The sequence below is a fragment of the Oncorhynchus mykiss genome, chromosome 14 (assembly GCF_013265735.2).
Source record: "Oncorhynchus mykiss isolate Arlee chromosome 14, USDA_OmykA_1.1, whole genome shotgun sequence".
NCBI lineage: Eukaryota > Metazoa > Chordata > Actinopteri > Salmoniformes > Salmonidae > Oncorhynchus > Oncorhynchus mykiss.
Window position 1 is genome coordinate 10,712,552 of NC_048578.1, and position 13,260 is coordinate 10,725,811.

A 13,260-nucleotide genomic window follows, 5' to 3' on the forward strand; every position below is an offset into this window, starting at 1 on the left:
CGTGAGTGGGGCACGGCAATCTGGGAGGCAAGGGCTGAGTGTACTAACCAGTATCAGGACTTTAAGGAGGAGATGATACGGGTTTTTGATCGATCTGTTTTTGGGGAGGAGGCTTCCAGGGCCCTGTCTTCCCTATGTCAAGGCAATCGATCCATAACAGACTACTCTATTGAGTTTCGCACTCTTGCTGTCTCCAGTGGCTGGAACGAGCCGGCCTTGCTCGCTCGTCTTCTGGAGGGTCTCCGCGCAGAGGTAAAGGATGAGATTCTCTCCCGGGAGGTTCCTTCCAGCGTGGATTCCTTGATTGAACTCGCTATTCGCATTGAGCGACGGGTTGATCTTCGTCAACGAGCTCGTGGAAAGGAGCTCGCGCTCTCCGTCGCCCCCCTCTCCGCATCACTACCATCTTCCTCTGCTGGCTCGGGTGCTGAGCCCATGCAGCTGGGAGGTATCCGCATCTCGACTAAGGAGAGGGAACGGAGAATCACCAACCGCCTCTGTCTCTATTGCGGTTCCGCTGGTCATTTTGTCACTTCATGTCCAGTAAAAGGCCAGAGCTCGTCAGTAAGCGGAGGGCTACTGGTGAGCGCTACTACTCCTGTCTCTCCTTCAAGATCCTGCACTACCTTGTCGGTCCATCTACGCTGGACCGGTTCGTCAGCTTCCTGCAGTGCCTTAATAGACTCTGGGGCGGAGGGCTGTTTTATGGACGAGACCTGGGCTCGGGAACATGACATTCCTCTCAGACAGTTAAAGGAGCCCACGGCCTTGTTTGCCCTGGATGGTAGTCCTCTCCCCAGGATTCAGCGTGAGACGCTACCTTTAACCCTCACTGTTTCTGGTAATCATAGTGAAACCATTTCTTTTTTAATTTTTCGTTCACCTTTTACACCTGTTGTTTTGGGCCATCCCTGGCTAGTTTGTCATAATCCTTCCATTAATTGGTCTAGTAATTCTATCCTCTCCTGGAACGTCTCTTGTCATGTGAAATGTTTAATGTCTGCTATCCCTCCTGTTTCCTCTGTCTCTTCTTCACAGGAGGAGCCTGGTGATTTGACAGGGGTGCCGGAGGAATATCACGATCTGCGCACGGTGTTCAGTCGGTCCAGGGCCACCTCTCTTCCTCCACACCGGTCGTATGATTGTAGTATTGATCTCCTTCCGGGAACCACCCCCCCCCCCCGGGGTAGACTATACTCTCTGTCGGCTCCCGAACGTAAGGCTCTCGAAGATTATTTGTCTGTAGCTCTTGACGCCGGTACCATAGTCCCCTCCTCCTCTCCCGCCGGAGCGGGGTTTTTTTTTGTCAAGAAGAAGGACGGGTCTCTGCGCCCCTGCATAGATTATCGAGGGCTGAATGACATAACAGTGAAGAATCGTTATCCGCTTCCTCTTATGTCTTCAGCCTTCGAGATCCTGCAGGGAGCCAGGTTTTTCACTAAGTTGGACCTTCGTAACGCTTACCATCTCGTGCGCATCAGGGAGGGGGACGAGTGGAAGACGGCGTTTAACACTCCGTTAGGGCACTTTGAATACCGGGTTCTTCCTTTCGGCCTCGCTAACGCTCCAGCTGTCTTTCAGGCATTAGTCAATGATGTCCTGAGAGACATGCTGAACATCTTTGTTTTCGTTTACCTTGACGATATCCTGATTTTTTCACCGTCACTCCAGATTCATGTTCAGCACGTTCGACGTGTCCTCCAGCGCCTTTTAGAGAATTGTCTTTTTGTGAAGGCTGAGAAGTGCACTTTTCATGCCTCCTCCGTCACATTTCTCGGTTCTGTTATTTCCGCTGAAGGCATTAAGATGGATCCCGCTAAGGTCCAAGCTGTCATTGATTGGCCCGTCCCTAAGTCACGCGTCGAGCTGCAGCGCTTTCTCGGCTTCGCGAACTTCTATCGTCGTTTCATCCGTAATTTCGGTCAGGTGGCAGCTCCTCTCACAGCCCTTACTTCTGTCAAGACGTGCTTTAAGTGGTCCGTTTCCGCCCAGGGAGCTTTTGATCTCCTCAAGAATCGTTTTACATCCGCTCCTATCCTTGTTACACCTGACGTCTCTAGACAGTTCGTTGTCGAGGTTGACGCGTCAGAGGTGGGCGTGGGAGCCATCCTTTCTCAGCGCTCCCTCTCTGACGACAAGGTCCACCCATGCGCGTATTTTTCTCATCGCCTGTCGCCGTCGGAACGTAACTATGATGTGGGTAACCGCGAACTGCTCGCCATCCGGTTAGCCCTAGGCGAATGGCGACAGTGGTTGGAGGGGGCGACCGTTCCTTTTGTCGTTTGGACTGACCATAGGAACCTTGAGTACATCCGTTCTGCCAAACGACTTAATGCGCGTCAGGCGCGTTGGGCGCTGTTTTTCGCTCGTTTCGAGTTCGTGATTTCTTATCGTCCGGGCTCTAAGAACACCAAGCCTGATGCTTTGTCTCGTCTCTTCAGTTCTTCAGTAGCCTCCACTGACCCCGAGGGGATTCTCCCTGAGGGGCGTGTTGTCGGGTTGACTGTCTGGGGAATTGAGAGGCAGGTAAAACAAGCGCTCACTCACACTCCGTCGCCGCGCGCTTGTCCTAGGAACCTTCTTTTCGTTCCCGTTCCTACTCGTCTGGCCGTTCTTCAGTGGGCTCACTCTGCCAAGTTAGCCGGCCACCCTGGCGTTCGGGGTACGCTTGCTTCCATTCGCCAGCGTTTTTGGTGGCCCACCCGGGAGCATGACACGCGTCGTTTCGTGGCTGCTTGTTCGGTCTGCGCGCAGACTAAGTCCGGTAACTCTCCTCCTGCCGGCCGTCTCAGGCCGCTTCCTATTCCCTCTCGACCGTGGTCTCACATCGCCTTAGATTTTGTCACCGGACTGCCTTCGTCAGCGGGGAAGACTGTTATTCTTACGGTTGTCGATAGGTTCTCTAAGGCGGCTCATTTCATTCCCCTTGCTAAGCTTCCTTCTGCTAAAGAGACGGCACAAATCATCATCGAGAATGTTTTCAGAATTCATGGCCTTCCGTCAGACGTCGTTTCGGACAGAGGTCCGCAATTCACGTCTCAATTTTGGAGGGAGTTTTGCCGTTTGATTGGGGCTTCCGTCAGTCTCTCTTCCGGCTTTCACCCCCAGTCTAACGGTCAAGCAGAACGGGCCAATCAGACTATTGGTCGCATCTTACGCAGTCTTTCTTTTCGTAACCCTGCGTCTTGGTCAGAACAGCTCCCCTGGGCAGAATACGCCCACAACTCGCTTCCTTCGTCTGCGACCGGGCTATCTCCTTTTCAGAGTAGCCTCGGGTACCAGCCTCCGCTGTTCTCATCTCAGTTCGCCGAGTCCAGCGTCCCCTCCGCTCAGGCTTTTGTCCAACGTTGCGAGCGCACCTGGAAGAGGGTCAGGTCTGCACTTTGCCGTTATAGGACGCAGACTGTGAGGGCTGCTAATAAGCGTAGAACTAAGAGTCCTAGATATTGTCGCGGTCAGAGAGTTTGGCTCTCCACTCAGAACCTTCCCCTTAAGACGGCTTCTCGCAAGTTGACCCCGCGGTTCATTGGTCCGTTCCGTATTTCTCGGGTCATTAATCCTGTCGCAGTTCGACTTCTTCTTCCGCGATACCTTCGTCGCGTCCACCCGGTCTTCCATGTCTCCTGCATCAAGCCCGTCCTTCGCGCCCCCGCTCGTCTTCCCCCCCCCCCCCCCATCCTTGTCGAGGGCGCACCCATCTACAGGGTCCGTAGAATTTTGGACATGCGTCCTCGGGGCCGTGGTCACCAGTACCTCGTAGATTGGGAGGGGTACGGTCCTGAGGAGAGGAGTTGGGTTCCCTCTCGGGACGTGCTGGACCGTGCGCTGATCGAGGATTTCCTCCGTTGCCGCCAGGTTTCCTCCTCGAGTGCGCCAGGAGGCGCTCGGTGAGTGGGGGGGTACTGTCATGTACTGTCATGTTGTGTCTTGTCTCTGTCCTTTCCCTTCACCCTGTCTCCCTCTGCTGGTCGTTGTTAGGTTACCTTTTCTCCCCCGCTTTCCACCAGCTGTTCCTTGTCTCCTCTGACTACCCATTCACCCCGTTTCCCACCTGTTCCCTTTTTCCCTCTGATTAGGTCCCTATATCTCTCTCTGTTTCTGTTCCTGTCCTTGTCGGATTCTTGTTTGTTGTGTTTCATGCCTGAGCCAGACTATCGTCATGTTTGCTGTAACCTTGTCCTGTCCTGTCCGAATCTGCCGGTCTATCTGAGCCTACCTATGTTTGGTTATTAAAGAAGCTCTGTTTAAGTTAGTTCGCTTTTGGGTCCTCATTCACTCACCGTAACATTATCTCTATGAGACAGAACACGTCTCCTTCCAGAGCAGTATGATGGCTGCATGGTCCCATGGCGTTTATACTTGAGTACTATTGTTTGTACAGGTGAAGGTGGTACCTTCAGGCGTTTAGAAATTGCTCCCAAGGATGAACCAGACTTGTGGAGGTCTATAATTTTTTTCTGAAGTCTTGGCTGATTTCTTTAGATTTTCTCTTGATGTCAAGCAAAGAGGCACTGAGTTTGCAGGTAGGCCTTGAAATACATCCACAGGTACACCTCCAATTGACTCAAATGATGTCAATTAACAAATCAGAAGCTTCTGAAGCCATGACATCATTTTCTGGAATTTTCCTAGATGTTTGAAGGCACAGTCAACTTAGTGTATGTACACTTCTGACCCACTGGAATTGTGATAGAATGACTTATAAGTGAAATAATTTGTCTGTAAACAATTGTTGGAAAAATGACTTGTGTCATGCACAAAGTAGATGTCCTAACCGACTTTCCAAAACTATAGTTTGTTAACAAGAAATTTGAGGAGTGGTTAAAAACTAGTTTTAATGACTCCAACCTAAGTGTATGTAAACTTCCGACTTCAACTGTATAATTTGTATTTTATACCATCTATTGCACCTGGCCTATGCCGCTCGGCCATCGCTCATCCATATATTTATATGTACATATTCTCATTCACCTTTTTAGATTGTGTGTATTAGGTAGTTGTTGGGGAATTGTTAGATAACTTGCTAGATAATACTGCACTGTCGGAACTAGATGCACAAGCATTTCGCTACACTCGCATTAACATATGCTAACCATGTGTATGTGACCAATAAAATTAGATTTGATTAGATTTTCCAATGCCCCGCAAAGGGCACCTATTGGTAGATGGGCGATGCAGGCGTCCTTCCTAACTCAGTTTCCAGAGATGAAATAAACCGCTCAGGGATTTCAACATGAAGCCAAAGGTGACTTTAAAACAGTTACAGAGTTTAGAGGCTGTGACAGGAGAAAACTGAGGATGGATCAACAACATTGTAGTTACTCCACAATAATAACCTAATTGACAGAGTGAAAAGAATGAAGCCCGTACAGAATAACAATATTCCAAAACATACATCCTGTTAGCAACAAGGCACTAAAGTAATACTGCAAAAAAATTGGCAAAGCAATTAAGATTTTGTCCTGGATACAAAGTGTTATGTTTGGGGCAAATCCAATGCAACACATTACTGAGTACCACTCTCTATCTTTTCAAGCATAGGGGTGGCTGCATCATGTTATGGGTATGCTAGTAATTGTTAAGTAATGGGGAGTTTTTCAGGATGTCTGCAAAAATTGTACAGTCCAGGTGTGCAAACCTCTTAGAGACTTACCCAGAAAGACTCACAGCTGTAATCGCTGCCAAACGTGATTCTAACATGTATTGACTCAGGGGTGTGAATACTTATGTAAATGAGATATTTCTGTATTTCATATTCAATAAATTTACAAACATTTCTAAAAACATATTTTCACTTCCATTATGGGGTATTGTGTGTAGATGGGTGAGAAAAATATTTATATTATACATTTTGAATTCAGGTTGCAACAATACGTCAAGAGGTATGAATACTTTATGAAGGTGCTGTATAAACAGTACCAGTCAAAAGGTTGGACACACCTACTCATTCAAGGTGTGGCTTGTTAAACGTTAATTTGTGGAATTTTTTTCCTTCTTAATAAGTTTGAGCCAATCAGTTGTGTTATGACAAGGTAGGTGTGGTATAGAGAAGATAGCCCTATTTGGTAAAAAAAAACAAGTTCATATTATGGCAAGAACAGCTCAAATAAGCAAAGAGAAACGACAGTTCATTATTACTTTAAGACAAGAAGATCAGTCAATGCGGAAAATTTCAAGAACTTGGAACGTTTCTTCAACTGTTCAGAGGTGACTGCGTGAATCAGGCCTTCATGGTCGAATTGCTGCAAAGAAACCACTACTAAAGAACATCAATAAGAAGAAGAGACTTGCTTAGGCCAAGAAACGCAAGCAATGGACATTAGAATGGTGGGAATCTGTCCTTTGGTCTGATGAGTCCAAATTTGAGATTTCTGGTTCCAACTGCCGCGTCTTTGTAAGACGCAGAGTAGGTGAACGGATGATCTCTGCATGTGTGGTTCCCACCGTGAAGCATGAAGGAGGAGGTGTGATGGTGTGGGAGTGCTTTGCTGGTGACGCTGTCTGTGATTTATTTAGAATTCAAGGCACACTTAACCAGCATGGCTACCACAGCATTCTGCAGTGATACGCCATCCCATCTGGTTTGTGCTTAGTGGGACTATCATTTGTTTTTGCAACAGGACAATGACTCAACACACCTCCAGGTTGTGTAAGGGCTATTTGACCAAGAAGGACAGTGATGGAGTCCTGCATCAGATGAATTGGCCTCCACAATCAACCGACTTCAACCTAATTCAGATGGTTTGGAAGGAAAAGCAGCCAACAAGTGCTCAGCATATGTGGGAATTCGTTCAAGACTGTTGTTTTTTCTCTGTAATAATACTTAGCACCTAGACAATTTAAGAAGGCTTTAGCTAGGCCAGATAGGTTCACAATCTGTCAACCTCATAACTAGCTACCAAGAAGCCAGGGCCGGCTCTAAGGGGAGGCAAAGCCAGGCGTGGACTCACCACATATAATTTGTGTTTTCTCACAGAGAGGGGGAAATGTTTTTCACCTTTGCAGACAGATACAGCTAACAACAGGATAGCTAGTAGCTACTAGCTTCGTTAAGTTTTGGTAGCAGGGCACAAAATAATTATAGCTAGTTGGTTGAGCTTTGATCAGCATGGATATCCGAAAATGGCTGAGAACTGCCAAGAGCAAAAAAACTGAGGACCACCATGTCGAGAGAAATGCCAAGTTCACTGACCAGCCTGCAGGCCCGACCACCGAGGTTGAGGAACCTAATATCCAATGTAATTCCCGCATGTCCCCCATGCTGCCTGCTGACCAACAAGATTCACAAGAGCCAGGGCCTAGCACCAGCACAAGTGTAAAATCACAACAAGCACCTGCACATCCGTTACCCCAGCCACAAGCAGCAATGTGCAAAAATTAATTCTCCACCCTGAAGAACGTATTCAGTAAGCACAGACTCTGAACACATCAACGAAAAGCCCAATTTGAGAGGGACCTAACAAGTAAACTTCTCTGGAAAGGAGAATGGAATCAGAAACTTCTCATAAGGTTCAACACAGCATCAAGGAGGCTGCAACTCATCTAAATGGTAAGATACCTTTTTGAATGTATTGTATAGTTTAGGCCTTTGCTTTTTACTTCATAGATATACAGCTTTGTATTATTTGATTGGTATAGGGACAGTGTCCAATGTAGCGTAATTGGTTGTGCTCTGAGATGATCCCTGGCATAGTGCTCCTGTTGTCCTGGCTGTCCACTCACATTGTACATGATCCTTTCACCTTGCTGACTGGGGTTGCTTTCTGTCCGTGGTCCTGAATCGATGGTTACAGTGTGTGCTGTTTTAATTAGTGCATCTTGGGCTACCAGTCTTTGTGAGGCTTCTGTTCAACATGGCATGTTTTCTTGTGGTAAAATGACAGTTGTTGTGTATATGAATGCATTTCAGATAGGCCTCCATTTTGTTACATTTTGTATGTGGCAGTAGTAGGACCAATACCGTGTGTAGCCTACTAAAATAAGTAGGCAAGTGTTCACTCTGTTGTCATTCATTTGCAGTACACAGTGGTTGTGTGATAGACTACTGTAAAAGTGATGTCAATACTATGAAAACGACACAAAGCCTACTTTTTCGCCCCCTCCCTGCTCTCTTGTTATAGAGTGTGTGTGTGAAACTCTCCCACACAGAAAATATTGCGCACCTGGAGGCGACTTGGTTACGTTCATTGCGAAAACAGCATAGTGTCACAGAAATCACTCTGCCATTTCCTGGTTGCTAAAATTCAAATAGTTAGCCTAATTTCAGTTTATGTGACAAAAAAATCACGTATAGTGTCGAGCAGGGGTAGGCAACCCTGGTCCTGGAGTGTCGCAGGAGCTTCATGTTTTTTATTTAACAGACCTGGAAAACCAGGTGTGTTGAATTTAGGCAATCGCTGAACTGATCAATTAGCTCAGTTGGTCTTGGTGTGGTGCCTAGTTGGAACAAAATCCTGCAGTACCTGCGGCACTCCAGGAACAGGGTTGCCTACCCCTGGTGTAGATAATCATTGTACCGTTTAAACCGCTGTGAAATATGTTTTCTGTAACCAAAAATATTGCATTTTCAGCTGTTTGAAGCTGGTCAAATCAAATCAAAGTTTATTTGTCACGTGCGTCGAATACAACAGGTGTAGGTAGACCTTACAGTGAAACGCTTACTTACAGGCTCTAACCAATGGTGCGAAAAAATAAAAAGCACACACAAAACATATCTACCGCTTCTTAGACTTGCTTTAAATGTGAATGACAGATCTATAACTCACATTTCTATGTGAATTTGGTGGGGTTGCCCAAAAAGTTACATATTACAGCTTTAAGCTGTGAAGCCTGTAAGAATCTTTGATAGCCTAGTGGTTGGTGCTCATTCTGTCGAGCTGATCTGTGCATGTTGGTAGCAGTGTGACCAACTCCTCAGTAAGGAAAGTAGCTATTGTCTGTCCTAAAAGTCGCTAGAAGTCGCTAAATGACGTCATCACCTAGTTTGCATAATTGGCCATGGGCATGTAATTGTGATAGACGCTGTAGGAGAGAGGAATAACGTTGTGGGAGAGACAAAAAGTGAGTAAAACAACACCCTAAATATGTTTAGAACTACAAATGAACTTTCTTCTGTCGATTCTTGTTTTTTTTTATGTCACAATTCCAACCCTCCTCCTTCATCCGGGCTTGGGACCGGCAAAAGTGACCAAAAAGAGACACTCTGGCATAGTTACTTAGTTAAAAAAAAAAAAAAAAATGTTTTTTAGTTTAGTGTTCCTAATTTGGTTAGGTTTTTGACCTTATGGTCCACTTAGAAGCCTACAAGTCACAGTAGAACATTAACGTTTTTAACCATAACATTTTTTACATTTTTGTATACAATCTACATTAACAATCTAAATGGACCAAAAAGAGACAATAGAAATAACTGTCAATGGCAATGTGAGAAAATTATGGTAACTAGTGTGACCCTAATTCAGGTAAAAAAAAAAAAATCCAGACCCCCCTCCATACACACACAGACTGTGCTGGCTCACAGAAAGAGTGGGTCATCGTCATTTTGGTCAAGGCTCTCTATGGCAGGTTCAGCAACTGAGGGAGCTGACGTAAATGAGTAAGCAGCTGATGTGCCAAAAAGCTGCAAAACATTATCAGGCAGCTGGTGCTCATAGCAAGCCTCACCAGACAGTTTCAGTCCAAATCGAATGTACAGGATGGAGTTAAGGGTCTGCAAGGACATCCGATTTCTAAGTTTGCTTTTTACCACACTCATCTGGCTGAATACTCTCTCGACTTCAGCATTCGAGTGTGGCAAAGACAACACAGACACAGCAGCCATGGCAAGTTCTTGAAATGGGTTGATATTAGCTGCATCCCTGAACTTCCAAATCTGACTCCAGAAGCCCAGTGTGTTTTTTGTCTCATTTTATTTACTAAGATGGATGGCACGCCATTGCTAGACAATCTTGTCTATCTCTGCAGGGGAGTAGCCAAGGAGGTTGGCTATTTTTTATATTTCTCCAGGGCTCTTATTGTGCTTTAGAGTTTCCTCCACATTGAAAACTGACATGTACTACAATGCTTCGATGTTGTCCGGCAGTCTCATCCTCAACTCATTAGTGAGGGAGATGGTGACGGCTACACACCGCTTCGATGTTGTCTGGCAGTCTCATCCTCAACTCATTAGTGAGGGAGATGGTGACGGCTACACACCGCTTCGATGTTGTCTGGCAGTCTCACCCTCAGCTCATTAGTGAGGGAGATGGTGACGGCTACACACCGCTTCGATGTTGTCTGGCAGTCTCACCCTCAGCTCATTAGTGAGGCAGATGGTGACAGCGACACACCGCTTCGATGTTGTCCGGCAGTCTCACCCTCAACTCATTAGTGAGGGAGATGGTGAAGGCTACACACCGCTTTCGGACATTGTTTTCATCCTCAGGTACAAGGTGGAGCTCAGCTGCCTTTGACTCAAAAAGGTAACCAAGGTAAGGTTTGGGACTGATGTATCCGTCTATTGACCCTTTGAGTACATCAACATTTGCCAGTGGATTCAGCACCCTGCTGCTCACAGACTTGATCAGGCTAAAGTAGCTTAAGAGGATCTACTTGCTCTCCCTCAAAAGCCTTGATGGCCAACTGTACCTCACCTAGCACTACCTTCAAAAGAGTCAGATACAATATGTTTTGAGGATCACTGTACCAGGAGTATAAAACCTCAGCCATGTAGCAGTGTTCACTGGACTTGGTGACTGCGAAATGCAGCCTAAGCTCCTCCCACTGGTCCAAAATGCGTGAAACCGCGGGTTCAATGGAGAGCTAACATGTGGCACACACCTTGGTTATCTGTAAAGGTTTCTCACCACAGTTGATGGTCTCATACATGGTATTGTAGGCCTCCCTGTGCTTTGTAGACACTGAAAACCAGTCTCTCGTACCAAGTACTCCACACTACGGGGGATGATGTCATTGGAAGCATGACTTAAAGCAAGCTGCAGAGAGTGGCACACACAGCAAATAAGAACCAGATATTTGAGGCCATACTTCTCCTTCAGCACTTTATGGACCCCAATGTTAATCTCCATCATAACAGAGGCATTGTCAGTCCCTATCCCCAGGAGTTTCTCTTTTTTAAGACCACTTGTCGAGGAAAGCCACAACAGCACGGGCTATAGATTTGGCATCTCTTCCCTCCAACTCAACAAGCCCCAGAAATGTTGATACAATTGTCTGCTTGGTGTCACTATCTTATCACAACCCCCAGGTACTTAGAAACACTTACATCTGTGGACTCATTGAGGAGGAGGCTGAAACGCTGGTCACCAACTTTTTCAGAAAGTATGGTGCTAGAACACCATTAATCTTTTGAAGAGGGTAGCAGCAGTGGAGTCTGAGAAAGCAGCTCTACATACTTCTCTAATGTGAACACATGCCAGCATAGAACAGTGAACAGCGATAGCTAATGCCATGGTGGCCTCAGCCTTTTTTACAGAGTATTTTTAAAAAAAACCATAAATGGCAGCTTGTTTTGGGTGGAACTGTTATAAGGCTTTGCCTTTTGAGTATGTTTTTGAGTTGTCATGTGTTTTTTTTACATCACTAAGTTTGTTGTAGAAATTAGCCTTACAATGTGTATCACCGCCAATAAAAGGCTTCAACCAGCCATTTTCATTCAGGGTTTGATTCCCACTCCTTTCTGTATTTGTGAGTGTACAGTTTAGACTGAGACATGATGAGCTAGCCAGCTAGAAGTTTAGCTTATGTCACAGAGGCATACACACAGTGGACAAGGTGAGTAAGTGACTGAGGCTGTGTGAGTCAAATGCAGTGATTTATTTTTGTGCAGTGATTTATTTTAGACAAAGAACATTTTACATTTACATCCCGCCCTGAATGTAAGCCAGAGCGGGATCAGCCAGCGGCAGCTTCCCGCATGTGCGATTCATTTGCAGTCTGGACGCAGAGGGGTGAACATGTCCTGATCTGACTGCAGCTGGGAAAGACTGCTGCGCAAGGACTGGGCCGCCTGTGACCTCTCCAAAAGTCTCCATTAACACCAGAAAAAGTCGCTAGTCGCTTTTTTGAAAATGTGTCGCTAGAAGGGTCTGAATACTTGCTAAATATAGCGACTAAGTTGCTAAATTGGCAACACTGGTTGGTAGGCAAAAATTATGTGTAGGCCTACTTAAGCGACGGCTGCACTTCAGATACACATGTATGTCGTAGTGGGGGGCATATCTTGTTATTCTATAAAACGACAGTTGTTGATGTGTACGGGTAAATTTCAAATACATTTTTGAACATTTGAACAGTAGTAAAATGACCAATCTAACTTGTTTTATTATGGCTCTAAAGCAATACTAGTTGTGCTGGCAAGGTTGGTACACTTTATAAAGCAAGTAATACTAAATTGACTGAATAAGACACATTGGTGCAGCTGGCTTCCGGGTTGGATGCGCGCTGTGTTAAGAAGGACACATGACTTTCAACCTTCGTCTCTCCCGAGCCCGTACTGGAATTGTAGCGACGAGACAAGATAGTAGCTACTAACAATTGGATACTACGAAATTGGGGAGAAAAAGGGGTTAAATAAAAATATATTTTACTGAGTTCATATAAGGAAATCAGTCAATTGAAAAAAATCCATTAGGTCCTAATCTATGGATTTCCCATGACTTGGAATACAGATAAACATCTGTGGTTCACAGACACCTTAAAAAAAAAGTAGGGGCGTGGATCAGAAAACCAGTCAGTATCTGGTGCGACCACCATTTTCCTCAGTCAGCGCGATACATCTCCTTCGCATAGAGTTGATCATGCTTTTGGCAGGAACATGAACACATTGCCCTACATGTCAATCCAGAGCATCCCAAACATGCTCAATGGGTGACATGTTTGGTGAGTATGCAGGCCATGGAAGAACTCTGACATTTTCAGCTTCAAGGAATTGTGTTCAGATCCTTGCAACATGGGGCTTATCATGCTGAAACATGAATGGCACGACAATGGGCTCCAGGATCGCATCATGGTATCTCTGTACATTCCAATTGCCATCAATAAAATGCAATTGTGTTCATTGTCCGTAGCTTGTGCCTGCCCATACCATAATCCCACCGCCACCATGGGGCACTCTGCTTAAAACATTGACATCAGCAAACTGCTCTCCCACCCGAAGCCACGCACATGGTCTGTCTGCAGTTGTGAGGCCGGTTGGACGTACTGCCAGATTCTCAAAATTGATGCTTATGGCAGAGAAATTAACATTAAATTCTCTGGCAA